Genomic DNA, 12576 nt, shown 5'->3' on the forward strand with positions numbered 1-12576 from the left:
CAAAGAGTAGTGAGGCCGTGGAATGCCCTACCTGCTACAGTAGTGAACTCGCCAACATTGAGGGCATTTAAAAGTATATTGGATAAACATATGGATGATAATGGCATAGTGTAGGTTAGATGGTTTTTGTTTCGGTGCAACATCGTGGGCCGAAGGGCCTGTACTGCGCTGTATTGTTCTATGTTCTATGTTCTATGTTATGTTTTACATGTATGAACCGATCTGTCTGGACTGTATGTAGAACAATACTTCTCACTGTACCTCGGTCCACGTATTATGGGCCAGGGTTTAGAGAACCCCAAAGTATATCACGGAGTTCACCTGACCCACAACTTTAAATACATTTTGGTTATGGGGAGCACAAGGGCCCATTTTACAGGTGTGATGCAACAGAGATCTAAAGTATGTTTAAAACAAAAGTATTTTTATTACATGAATCCAGTTAACATTTTATAAACACACAGTAAACAGTATATCAACTACAAATCCTGACCACTCCCCAAAAGATACAGGACTCTATAGACAACCCTTCATAACTTTCCAAACACCATCTGGCCTTTGCTTGCGAAATCCAACCAACTGTCCTGGCTTGAAACAATTCACACCTCTTTAACCTGGGGTTATCCCTCTCTCTGGCTCTGTAAAGACTTAATTACCTGCAAATGCTCGCATTTAAAGTCTTGCATCTTTGACTTTGTCTGTATAAATGTTTCTGGAACCTACCTCTCCATTCAGCTGGGGAAGGAGCAGCGCTCCGAGAGCTAGTGATTTGAAACAAACCTGTTGGACTTTAATTTGGTGTTGTAAGACTTCTTACTGTATGTGAGAAGGGATAGAATCTCCGTGGAAAAAGACCATTGGATTTGGAGTCCAACCCTTGAACTATTCGAAAATCTCAGCTCCCTAAACGCACTGTTCGACTGATTAAATTGTTGGTGTAACAATATCAGTTACAGATATTCCAGAAATTCATGTTTTTTTAAAAAACATTGCGGTCAGTTGGGCGCAGTTGGTGAAGAAGTGAAGTATTGACTGCGGTGCATTATCTAACCAATCAGAAAAGGTACCAGCTTACACCTGACTAAAGTTAACCAGTTCTGATGCCTTTCAATTCCAGATTTATTAAATCAGTGAATTTAACTGTCACCAGAGGCCGTGTTGGGATTTATTCTCTGTCCCAAAGATTAGTTCGGGCCGCTGGTTTCCCAATCCAGTGTCATAACCTTTCACCCCAGTTAACAAAACCGTCCATTCAGCTCATTACTAAACATCTTCCTGAGTAGATTAGAATTCCCGCCACAGAATCTTATTGAACCGATTGACACAAAACATTTTGTTCTGGATGGAGCTTCGATTGTTTATCCAGATCAAACAGAAATTGTGGATTCCTTAGGATCTAAGCAGAGTACCAAGATGAGAAACAATTGAATGAACAAAATAGCAAGAAAATAGATTCTGAGACAAGTCGGGAAATGTTTAGACGGAAACGCGGAACTTTGAGCTGAGGAAGGAAAACCAGCAATGTGATTTTGGTTTGAAACGGCCGCGGCAGGACTCGAACCTGCAGTTTTCTGATATTATCAGTAGATTCACCTTATCCGTTAGGCCACGCAGCCACCTGCTGCGCTGAGATAACTGATGTTAACATCATGTGAGAAAATACTGTGACTAGACGTGTTTCATTTCTGTGTTTTGATGATCCGCTGATTCCCAGATTCCATAAAATACAAGGGAAAGCTCCAGCTGCCGGACTTGGTCATTTTCGATGTCGAAAACTCCTTTCACCCTGTGAGCCGTGAAGATTCATGGAGCAACATCCACAAACTCGGCTGCTTCCGGACATGTGTCACATCCTCTGCCTGCTCCACAATCACATACAGTCAGTGATCCTCACCAAGTGAACGAACACAAACTCCCCTCAATAAAAACTGCAGAGAAAGAAAGGGAGCGTCATTGCACCAATTCACTTTTCCATTTTCCTCACTTCAATATTGTACCTGCCACCCAGCAACTTCCCCACAGGCCTGGAGAAAATCAAAGGAAGGACAGGAAATTGTTCACACTCCAACCATCTTCATTGGAAAGACAAACTCGATCTTCAGTCATTGAGCTCTAGGCTGTAGGTAATGTTTGTGTGGGTGCTGACTCAGAAACTTAGCCCAGGTCACTGCAGTTATGGATTTGATATCATTTGCGCTGGGAGTTTCTGATAGTGCGTCGTGTGTCAGGATGGCCGAGTGGGTCTAAGGCCAGTTCGTAGTTCAGGTCGCAGTCTCCTTTGGAGGCGAGGATTGAAATCCCACCCCTGACATTGACAGTTCCTCCGCGAGGGTCCATCCAACCCCGCGGGATCTCTCACCTGGAAACACAAGGGGAGCAGATACAGAGAAACAGCGACCACCTGCAAGTTCCACTCCGAGACACACACCATCCTGGGAAATATATCACCCTTTCTGTGGCTGGCTCACAATCCCGGAACTCCCTCCCTAACGGCACTGTGTGTGTGCATACACCACATGGACTTGCAGCGGCTCAAGATTCACGTCACCGCCAAATTCTCAAGGGTAATACATTTTGGACAATAATTGTTGACGGATTCAGCGACACTCACATCCCGTCAAATATTTTAAAAAATATTTTGGAAACCGAGTCCCCTGAACTCAGCTCAGAAAGTTCACAAATCACAAAGCAAATTACTTCAAATATTGATCATCATAAATAATAAACACAGGAAATGCTGCAAATGCTCAGAATTAAACAGCATCTGTGGGGAGAAAACTAGAAGCAGCGTTCCAGCTCTGTGATTGGATCATTTCCTTCTCTCTCAATGTGAAATCCTGGACTCAGCTGATAAACAGCAAGATGCCAATCACCAGTCATCAGTATCAGAAACAATGAACCTTTAGGATAGCGAGGCCGAGCGGTCTGAGGAGATGGGTTTAGGTTTCAGTCTCTTCGAGGATGCGGGTGGAAGTCCAACCGCTGCCAACATTTGTAGGAAAAGCGGCTAAGGTGGGAAATGGAAATAAAAGTGAACGATGTTGCAAAACTCTTGCTCTTCTCCCAAAATATCTTTCCGTTACTGACATTGTTGTGTCCTGTGTAAGTCGAGCTGAACTGATTTGGTGCCGCTTGTTCTCACCTTGCAGCCCGTCAGTCTCCGTATTCCAGGGACCATTTATGACATCATCAAAAACGCCCTCCCCTGCTCTCCCCATTCACCAGACTGAAGGGACAATCCCCTCCGCGACCGCTGCTCCACCGCCAATATCCGCTCACTTTCTATCTGCACCTTTCTTTGCAAGTGCAGGAGATGCAACTCCTGTCTTTTTACCCCCTCCCTCCTCATTATCCAAGGGCCCAAAACACTCATCCCAAGTGAACCAGTGAGACACTTGTGCTTTTCAGTTTAATCTCCTGTATCATAGATTATCATCGAATTCACAGTGCAGAAGGAGGCCATTCGCCCCCAACGGTATTTGCTGCCACAATTTGGTCTCATCTACTTCAACAGGTCAGATAACAGACTGTGACCGCTTTGATAAATCTCTGTTCAATCCACAATCATGACTTTGAGTTTCCTGCCACTTGTCATTTCAATTCTCCACCTCCCCACTCTGACCTTTCTGTCGTTGGTCATCCGTGTTCCAATGGCGATTAACGGAAACTCGAGTAAAACCACCTCAACATTTAAGTAGCCACCCACAGAACTCCGTCCTCAACATCGAGCTCAGTAATTTTAGATTATGTTTTGTTTGGTGTGTTTCTTGCCCGTCCCCGTTTTTTTGCTTCTAATTGCATTCATTCATTTTGCACTTGGACGGCGGAGAGACAGCTGGAGATTTTTCTAGAATGAATTGTAGAGCTCAAGGCTCAGACAGCTGAAGACGCGGCCGCCATTGATGGAAAAATGAAAAGTGCAAATGACAAGAGGACAAGGAAAGAGAAAGGTCTGGGAATGGAACCGGAACTCCAGTGAGAAATCTCCCCCTGAACCGCTAATGTTCACACGGCCGCTCATTCCACGTGTCCAGTCGGAAACATGTCTGAAGGACCATGCAGTCTGACAGAGCGCCTGTGATCATCCTCCACTGTCTGATCTAAAGCTGCAACATGAGCTGTTCATCACAGCTGTGATAAACGTGTTGGTGTTAGATTCACATCATCCAGTGGTGTCGATTCACATCATCCTTGTTTGGAGCTGCCTGTGAGGAACAAACTGCCCGCTGATATATCTGCACGGTTTGCAATCTGTCTGAGGAGGGAACAGACTGACTCTGGTCAGCAGCTTTCAAAGATTTTATTTATGGGATTTCTTCTGTGACGTTGTTCTGATGGGAAAGCGGAGAGTGACTGGAGTCGCCTCTCAGAAGGAAGTTCGGGGCGGCAGTTTCACTGACCTGGAGACATTGATAAACCTGTTGCTGATTTATTCAAACCTTGCCTAAAAACCGACTCTGGTGGGACTCGAACCCACAACCTTTGAATGTCTCATCACGACAGCGACTAGAAGCACAACGCGCTATCCGTTGCGCCACAGAGCCACACCTGCAACGCTTTCCCATCCCCATATGAGGATTTCTGTAGTTGTCCAACAGGCAGTTCAAAAGTTCAGTAATTCGCAGAGTGACGACATTTCAAAACTACTTCATTGTCTGGGAATGTTTTGGACCGTCCTGTGGCTGTGAAAAGCGCTACAGAAATTCTAGTAAAACTCCGAAAGCACACAGCCAGGTTGGTGCAATGGGAGGACATGTAGCAGACAAGGAATGAGGCGATTTATTTTTGTAGGAAGAACAGAAGTAGACAATATAAAATAAAGTGTCTATTTACAAGAAAGAGTGCAGGAACAGCGGGACATGTGTCCAAATCATTGAAGGTGACAGGGCAGGCTGTAAGAGTCGTTTATAAATCAAACAGTGTCATGACTTTATTAATAGCGGCACTGAGTACAAGATGACAGAGGGGTCATCTCTCCCTTTTCAGCTCCTGACTGCAGAGGCTTTTCTTGTGAAACCGTTTATTGGAAAACCTCTTTCCCTGGAGGGAGGCGGGAGTTTGGAACTCCCTGCCTGAAAGGTTGGTGGAGCAGATCCCCTCATAATATCTAAGAAGTGTTTAGATGGGCATTTGCGATCCCAGGGTACACGAGGCGATGATCCAAGTGCTGGGAAATGGGATGAGAATGGTTCGGTGGTTGTTTCTGACCGGCACAGATGCGATGGGCTGAAGGGCCATTTCTCTGCTGTCTGATTCGATGACTTTCTGAATGAAATGCAACATGTGTTTGCAGCTGTCTCTGTCTATATCCTGTTGTATTCACAGGAACAAACAAACTAGGCTGGTCGTTGAGCACCTCGAGACTGTTCTGCCCTACATTTAGATTGAGTAAGGGCTCCGTGTATTTTAACTCCAGCTCCCTGACTGGATTTCAGAAACCCTCCACAAACGGCAGTCTTATTGAATAATACAGATCCCAGAGATGGATAATCAGCGATAATCACAGCCAGAGAGACCTGCAATAACCCTCAGAGCAGGAAAGACAACTCATTGTCCTTTGGCCCAACAGCAAAATACTGCGGATGCCGCAAATCTGAAACAAAGACAGAAAATGCTGCAAATATTCAGCTGACCCGGCAGCTTCTGTGGAGAGAGGAACAGGTCGTTCCAATGAAGGGTCAGGATCTGAAATGTTAACTATTTCTCTTGTCAGTGATACCACAGATTCGTAAAATATTTCAAGCATTCCGGTTTGTTCAGCTAAACATCCTCACACTCTGTAGCTTAGATCAATCCCAGCAGGGTGTCACTGCGTTTGACCTGATCTGTGTGATTGAACACTTCCTCCATAAAGTCACAGAGTCATAGATGTTTACAGCATGGAAACAGGTCCTTCGGCCCAGCTTGTCCATGTTGCCCAGTTTCTATCACCAAGTTAGTCCCACTTGCCCACATTTGATCCATGTCCCTCTATATTCACCCTGCCCAGGTAAATTTGATTTGATAAAATTAGCATTTGATAAGGTTCCCCATGGTAGGCTTATGCAGAAAGTAAGGAGGCATGGGATAGTGGGAAATTTGGCGAGTTGGATAACGAACTGGCTAACTGATAGAAGTCAGAGAGTGCTGGTGGATGGCAAATATTCAGCCTGGATCCCAGTTACCAGTGGCGTACCGCTGGGTCCTCTGCTGTTTGTGATTTTCATTAATGACTTGGATGAGGGAGTTGAAGGGTGGGTCAGTAAATTTGCAGACGATACGAAGATTGGTGGAGTTGTGGATAGTGAGGAGGGCTGTTGTCGGCTGCAAAGAGACATAGATAGGATGCAGAGCTGGGCTGAGAAGTGGCAGATGGAGTTTAACCCTGAAAAGTGTGAGGTTGTCCATTTTGGAAGGACAAATATGAATGCGGAATACAGGGTTAACGGTAGAGTTCTTGGCAATGTGGAGGAGCAGAGAGATCTTGGGGTCTATGTTTATACATCTTTGAAAGTTGCCACTCAAGTGGATAGAGCTGTGAAGAAGGCCTATGGTGTGCTCGCGTTCATTAACAGAGGGATTGAATTTAAGAGCCGTGAGGTGACGATGCAGCTGGACAAAACTTTGGTAAGGCCACATTTGGAGTACTGTGTACAGTTCTGGTGGCCTCATTTTAGGAAGGATGTGGAAGCTTTGGAAAAGGTGCAAAGAAGATTTACCAGGATGTTGTCTGGAATGGAGAGTAGGTCTTACGAGGAAAGGTTGAGGGTGCTAGGCCTTTTCTCATTAGAACGGAGAAGGATGAGGGGCGACTTGATAGAGGTTTATAAGATGATCAGGGGAACACATAGAGTAGACAGTCAGAGACATTTTCCCCGGGTGGAACAAACCATTACAAGGGGACATAAATTTAAGGTGAAAGGTGGAAGATATAGGAGGGATATCAGAGGTAGGTTCTTTACCCAGAGAGTAGTGGGGGCATGGAATCACTGCCTGTGGAAGTAGTTGAGTCGGAAACATTAGGGACCTTCAAGCAACTATTGGATAGGTACATGGATTACGGTAAAATGATACAGTGTAGATGTATTTGTTCTTAAGGGCAGCACGGTAGCATTGTGGATAGCACAATTGCTTCACAGCTCCAGGGTCCCAGGTTCGATTCCGGCTTGGGTCATTGTCTGTGCGGAGTCTGCACGTCCTCCCCTTGTCTGCGTGGGTTTCCTCCGGGTGCTCCGGTTTCCTTCGGGTGCTCCGGTTTCCTCCCACAGTCCAAAGGTGTGCAGGTTAGGTGAATTGGCCAATGATAAATTGCCCTTAATGTCCAAAATTGCCCTTGGTGTTGGGTGGGGGTGTTGAGTTTGGGTAGGGTGCTCTTTCCAGGAGCCGGTGTAGACTCAAAGGGCCGAATGGCCTCCTTCTGCACTGTAAATTCAATGATAATCTATGATTAATCTAGGACAAAGGTTCGGCACAACATCGTGGGCCGAAGGGCCTGTTCTGTGCTGTATGTTCTATGTTCTATGTAAATATTTCACTGTATTTTAAAGGAAAACATTGTACCGATTCTACACTGCCTCTGGCAGCCCATTTCGGATGCTCACCACCCTCCGCGTGAAAGCAAATCCTCTCTGGTCTCTTTTGCATCTCTCCCCTCTCACCTTAAACATATAGGAACATATAGAACATAGAAAATACAGCACAGAACAGGCCCTTCGGCCCACGATGTTGTGCCGAACCTTTGTCCTAGATTAATCATAGATTATCATTGAATTTACAGTGCAGAAGGAGGCCATTCGGCCCCCCGAGTCTGCACCAGCTCTTGGAAAGAGCACCCTACCCAAACTCAACACCTCCACCCAACACCAAGGGCAATTTGGACATTAAGGGCAATTTATCATTGGCCAATTCACCTAACCCGCACATCTTTGGACTGTGGGAGGAAACCGGAGCACCCGGAGGAAACCCACGCAGACACGGGGAGGACGTGCAGACTCCGCACAGACAATGACCCAAGCCGGAATCGAACCTGGGACCATGGATCTGTGAAGCAATTGTGCTATCCACAATGCTACCGTGCTGCCCTTAAGAACAAATAAATCTACACTATATCATTTTCCCGTAATCCATGTACCTATCCAACAGCTGCTTGAAGGTCCCTAATGTTTCCGACTCAACTACTTCCACAGGCAGTGCATTCCATGCCCCCACTACTCTCTGGGTAAAGAACCTACCTCTGATATCCCTCCTATATCTTCCACCTTTCACCTTAAATTTATGTCCCCTTGTAATGGTGTGTTCCACCTGGGGAAAAAGTCTCTGACTGTCTACTCTATCTATTCCCCTGATCATCTTATAAACCTCTATCAAGTCGCCCCTCATCCTTCTCCGCTCTAATGAGAAAAGGCCTAGCACCCACAACCTTTCCTCGTAAGACCTACTCTCCATTCCAGGCAACATCCTGGTAAATCTTCTTTGCACCTTTTCCAGAGCTTCCACATCCTTCCTAAAATGAGGCGACCAGAACTGTACACAGCACTCCAAATGTGGCCTTACCAAAGTTTTGTACAGCTGCATCATCACCTCACGGCTCTTAAATTCAATCCCTCTGTTAATGAACGCGAGCACACCATAGGCCTTCTTCACAGCTCTATCCACTTGAGTGGCAACTTTCAAAGATGTATGAACATAGACCCCAAGGTCTCTCTGCTCCTCCACAATGCCAAGAACTCTACCGTTAACCCTGTATTCCGCATTCATATTTGTCCTTCCAAAATGGACAACCTCACACTTTTCAGGGTTAAACTCCATCTGCCACTTCTCAGCCCAGCTCTGCATCCTATCTATGTCTCTTTGCAGCCGACAACAGCCCTCCTTACTATCCACAACTCCACCAATCTTCGTATCGTCTGCAAATTTACTGACCCACCCTTCAACTCCCTCATCCAAGTCATTAATGAAAATCACAAACAGCAGAGGACCCAGAACTGATCCCTGCGGTACACCACTGGTAACTGGGATCCAGGCTGAATATTTGCCATCCACCACCACTCTCTGACTTCTATCGGTTAGCCAGTTCGTTATCCAACTGGCCAAATTTCCCACTATCCCATGCCTCCTTACTTTGTGCAGAAGCCTACCATGGGGAACTTTATCAAATGCCTTACTAAAATCCATGTACACTACATCCACTGCTTTACCTTCATCCACATGCTTGGTCACCTCCTCAAAGAATTCAATAAGATTTGTAAGGCAAGACCTACCCCTCACAAATCCGTGCTGACTATCCCTAATCAAGCAGTGTCTTTCCAGATGCTCAGAAATCCTATCCTTCAGTACCCTTTCCATTACTTTGCCTACCACCGAAGTAAGACTAACTGGCCTGTAATTCCCAGGGTTATCCCTAGTTCCTTTTTTGAACAGGGGCACGACATTCGCCACTCTCCAATCCCCTGGTACCACCCCTGTGGTATGTTGACTATCTGCCTGATCTATGCTCCTCATTATTTTATAGACCTCTATCAGTTCACCTCGAAGCCTCCGACGCTCCAGGGAAAAAAGTCCAAGCCTGTCCAGTCTCTCCTTATAACCCAGAGGACCAAGTCCTGGTAGCATCCTCGTAAATCTCTTCGGCACTCTTTCTAGTTTACCAATATACTTCCCATGATAGGGTGACTAGAACTGAACATAGTATTTCATGTGTGCTCTTACCAATGTATTGTACAACTTCAATAAGACGTCCCGACTCCTTTATTCAATATCCTGACCAATAAAACCGAGCATGCTGAATGGCTTCTTGACCACCCTGTCCACCTGCGACTCTACTTACAAGGAGCTCCGAACTTGTACCCCTAGATCTCTTTGTTCTGTAATTCTCCCCAAAGAATACAACAGCGCAAAATCAGTCTTTGTTCCAGAATTGCAGGTTTAACTTGTCCTTCACTTTCCAGTGGATAATTTACAGACATTTTAACAGAAGGACTGAATTCAGTCCAATGGTTAATGCTTTCGACTAGAAATCAACTGGATTTTTCCCTTTGACTTCAGTCCTGCTCCCAGAGAATCTGTTCAGTCGTTAAAATAATGTTTTCTTTTGAATCCTTTATTTCCACCGAATGTTGACGCTGAAATTCCTCACAGTTCTCTCCATTGTTATCTACTCTGCGGGTATTGACTGCACCGTCTATTTGAGACATGCTCACAGGGCTGTGAGAGAGGCTTTCTTTCAGGTTTTAGGCCTCTTTTGGTCATTAAACAAAAACCGGATATCTGCAGAGGAACTCGGAATACCAAACCTCTCTTCCCAGGATGAACTTAGTCAGGGGACAAAATGTTGTTTGAATACAGAATAAAAGGTTTGAGGATTTGGGGTGAGATTCCTGGAGATTTGGGAAGAGAGCGATGTTGTGGAGCATTGTGACAATAGCAGGATACGAGTTTGGGAGATTACCCAGTCTTTGTGGGGGGCTGTGGGAAGGAAATTGTCTTGCCTGCCCACTCAAGCTGAATGTTGGGGTTGAGGTGGTGATCAGATTCCGTGCGGAGGGTGAAATCCTTTCACTGAATTTCACGTTTACAGCTCAGGTCCTCGAGAAATCGCTGCTGTATTCCCAGGAGGTGGTGGTCTCATTCTTAAAGCAAAAAATTTCAATCCAGGACCGGTTTGTCAATAAGAACAAGCTGGAGGATTGGGATGATAGAAACTGTTCAGCACTGATTCATTTTATTCATTGTTGTGTCCTGGAATAAGCAAGTGGATTGTAGCTGTCCATTAAAAACGCAAATAGAATTCGGAAGTTTCTGGCCAGTAACTTCACAATGTCCACTATTACATCACTCAGCATCCTCAGCTGCATCTCATCTGGTCCACATGACATGTCACCATTACCTACAGCCAGTCTTTCTCATTCCTCTTTGACATAAGTTTTATACAAAAGAAAAGAATTACGAATGGTCGATGAGGAAAGTGAGCACTTTTATTGAAGGGAGTTTAAAGAAACCTTTGTGATAAAGAAGTGGGATTCGGGAAATGAAAGTAACAATAAGTGGAATGAAGGCACGGGTTGTTCCTGAACTGATTGTAGAATTTGCTGTTTATTTATTCAATAGAGATTTCAGGCCCATTGTATTTGATGTAATTAAGGAGATTAACATTGAAGGAAGCATGTCATTGTCTATAATGTGTGATTACCTCCTTTTATCAAAATTGCTCTGATAGATGGGATTCAAAGAATTGGAGTCATATGGCATTCCTGTGGATTGTTAGATCCTTGCGAGGATTCAAACAAACCCTTTGGAAAACCGCCAAGACCGAGGAGGTTGTGCAGTGGAGATTGACTGGAGTGGTATCAGTGGTGAAGAGTGTGCTTCCGGAAGATGTATTTCCAATATTGCAAACCAGGCTGCACATTCAGAACCTTCTTACCAACTTCTCATCGATGAAAAGGATGCACTGGTGAAAATCTTCCATGAATCCTTAAATTCTGGAAAATTGCAGCGTGTTTACTTCAGACAGGCATCATAATGAGCGCAGGCTGGTAGTGCCGGAGAGCCTGTTCCTGTGCTGTACTGTTCTTTATGGAAAACTGCCAACATAACACCCTTATTCGAAAAGGGAGGGAGACAGAAACAGATAACTAAATGCTAGTTAGCATAATATCTGTCATGTGGAAACTGTTAGAATCCATTCTAAAGGATATAATAGCAGAACATTTAGCAATATATAACATAATGAAACAGATTCGGCATGGCTTCAAGAAGGGCACATCATGCATGACAATCTGTTCGAATTATTTGAAGTGGTAATGATCAGGATAAATAAAGGGGAATCCTGCCTCCAGCTGCCTCCCTACCTCCAGTTCCCTCCATCTGTTCCTCTCACAATATCACCCATTGTGTCACTCACCTCTTTCCCCCCCTCTCACCCTTCCTCGCTTTTCCTAGCCGCCCTCTATCTCTAATCCAATTCCCTTTCTCTGGGATCTGCCTTGTCTCCAGGCTCCCACTGACCCCGGGTTCGGGGACTCTCAGGCCGGCCAGGGCTCTTTAACCGGCTCCATTCACAGGAAAAGTAACTTCAGTTTCCACAATATCATCCGCTCTCTCGGAAACCCCCAAACTGAAATTCAGACTCACCGTGAAGGTGGAGACTGCGAGGGCAGCATGGCGGCACAGTGGTTAGCACTGCTGCCTGACGGCGCCGAGGTCCCAGATTCGATCCCGGCTCTGGGTCATTGTCCGTGTGACGTTTGCACATTCTCCCGTGTTTGCGTGGGTTTCGCCCCAGAATCCAAAGATGTGCAAGCTAGGTGGATTGGCCACGCTAAATTGCCCCTTAATTGGGAAAAATGAATTGGGTACTCTAAATTCTTTTAAAACAAGGTGAACACTGCGGGTCCCGCTCCTGCTGTTTAATACAGATCACTATAACTGGGCACAGTGAGCAGAAAGAAATTCGTGTTCTTTGTGTAAATTTCACTCCAATTTGAAACGCCCCTGAATGAAAGTGTCCGTGTCACACGGCTCCCGTTCAGCCAGGAGATTGCACCAGTCCACAATAAATGTAGTTATGCAATTTATTTCTGATGTTCTGTGTGTCAT

At 45.3% G+C, this 12576-nt stretch overlaps 1 non-coding gene across 1 annotated transcript; it reads right to left on the reverse strand.

Moving 5' to 3' along the window:
• Positions 1-4452: 4452 nt before the first annotated feature.
• Positions 4453-4544, reverse strand: trnar-ucu (transfer RNA arginine (anticodon UCU)). Its single transcript is given in 2 exon segments — positions 4453-4488; positions 4508-4544. It is a non-coding gene; the product is annotated as a tRNA-Arg (tRNA).
• Positions 4545-12576: the final 8032 nt, after the last annotated feature.

The sequence above is a fragment of the Scyliorhinus torazame genome, chromosome 24, assembly GCF_047496885.1.
Source record: "Scyliorhinus torazame isolate Kashiwa2021f chromosome 24, sScyTor2.1, whole genome shotgun sequence".
NCBI lineage: Eukaryota > Metazoa > Chordata > Chondrichthyes > Carcharhiniformes > Scyliorhinidae > Scyliorhinus > Scyliorhinus torazame.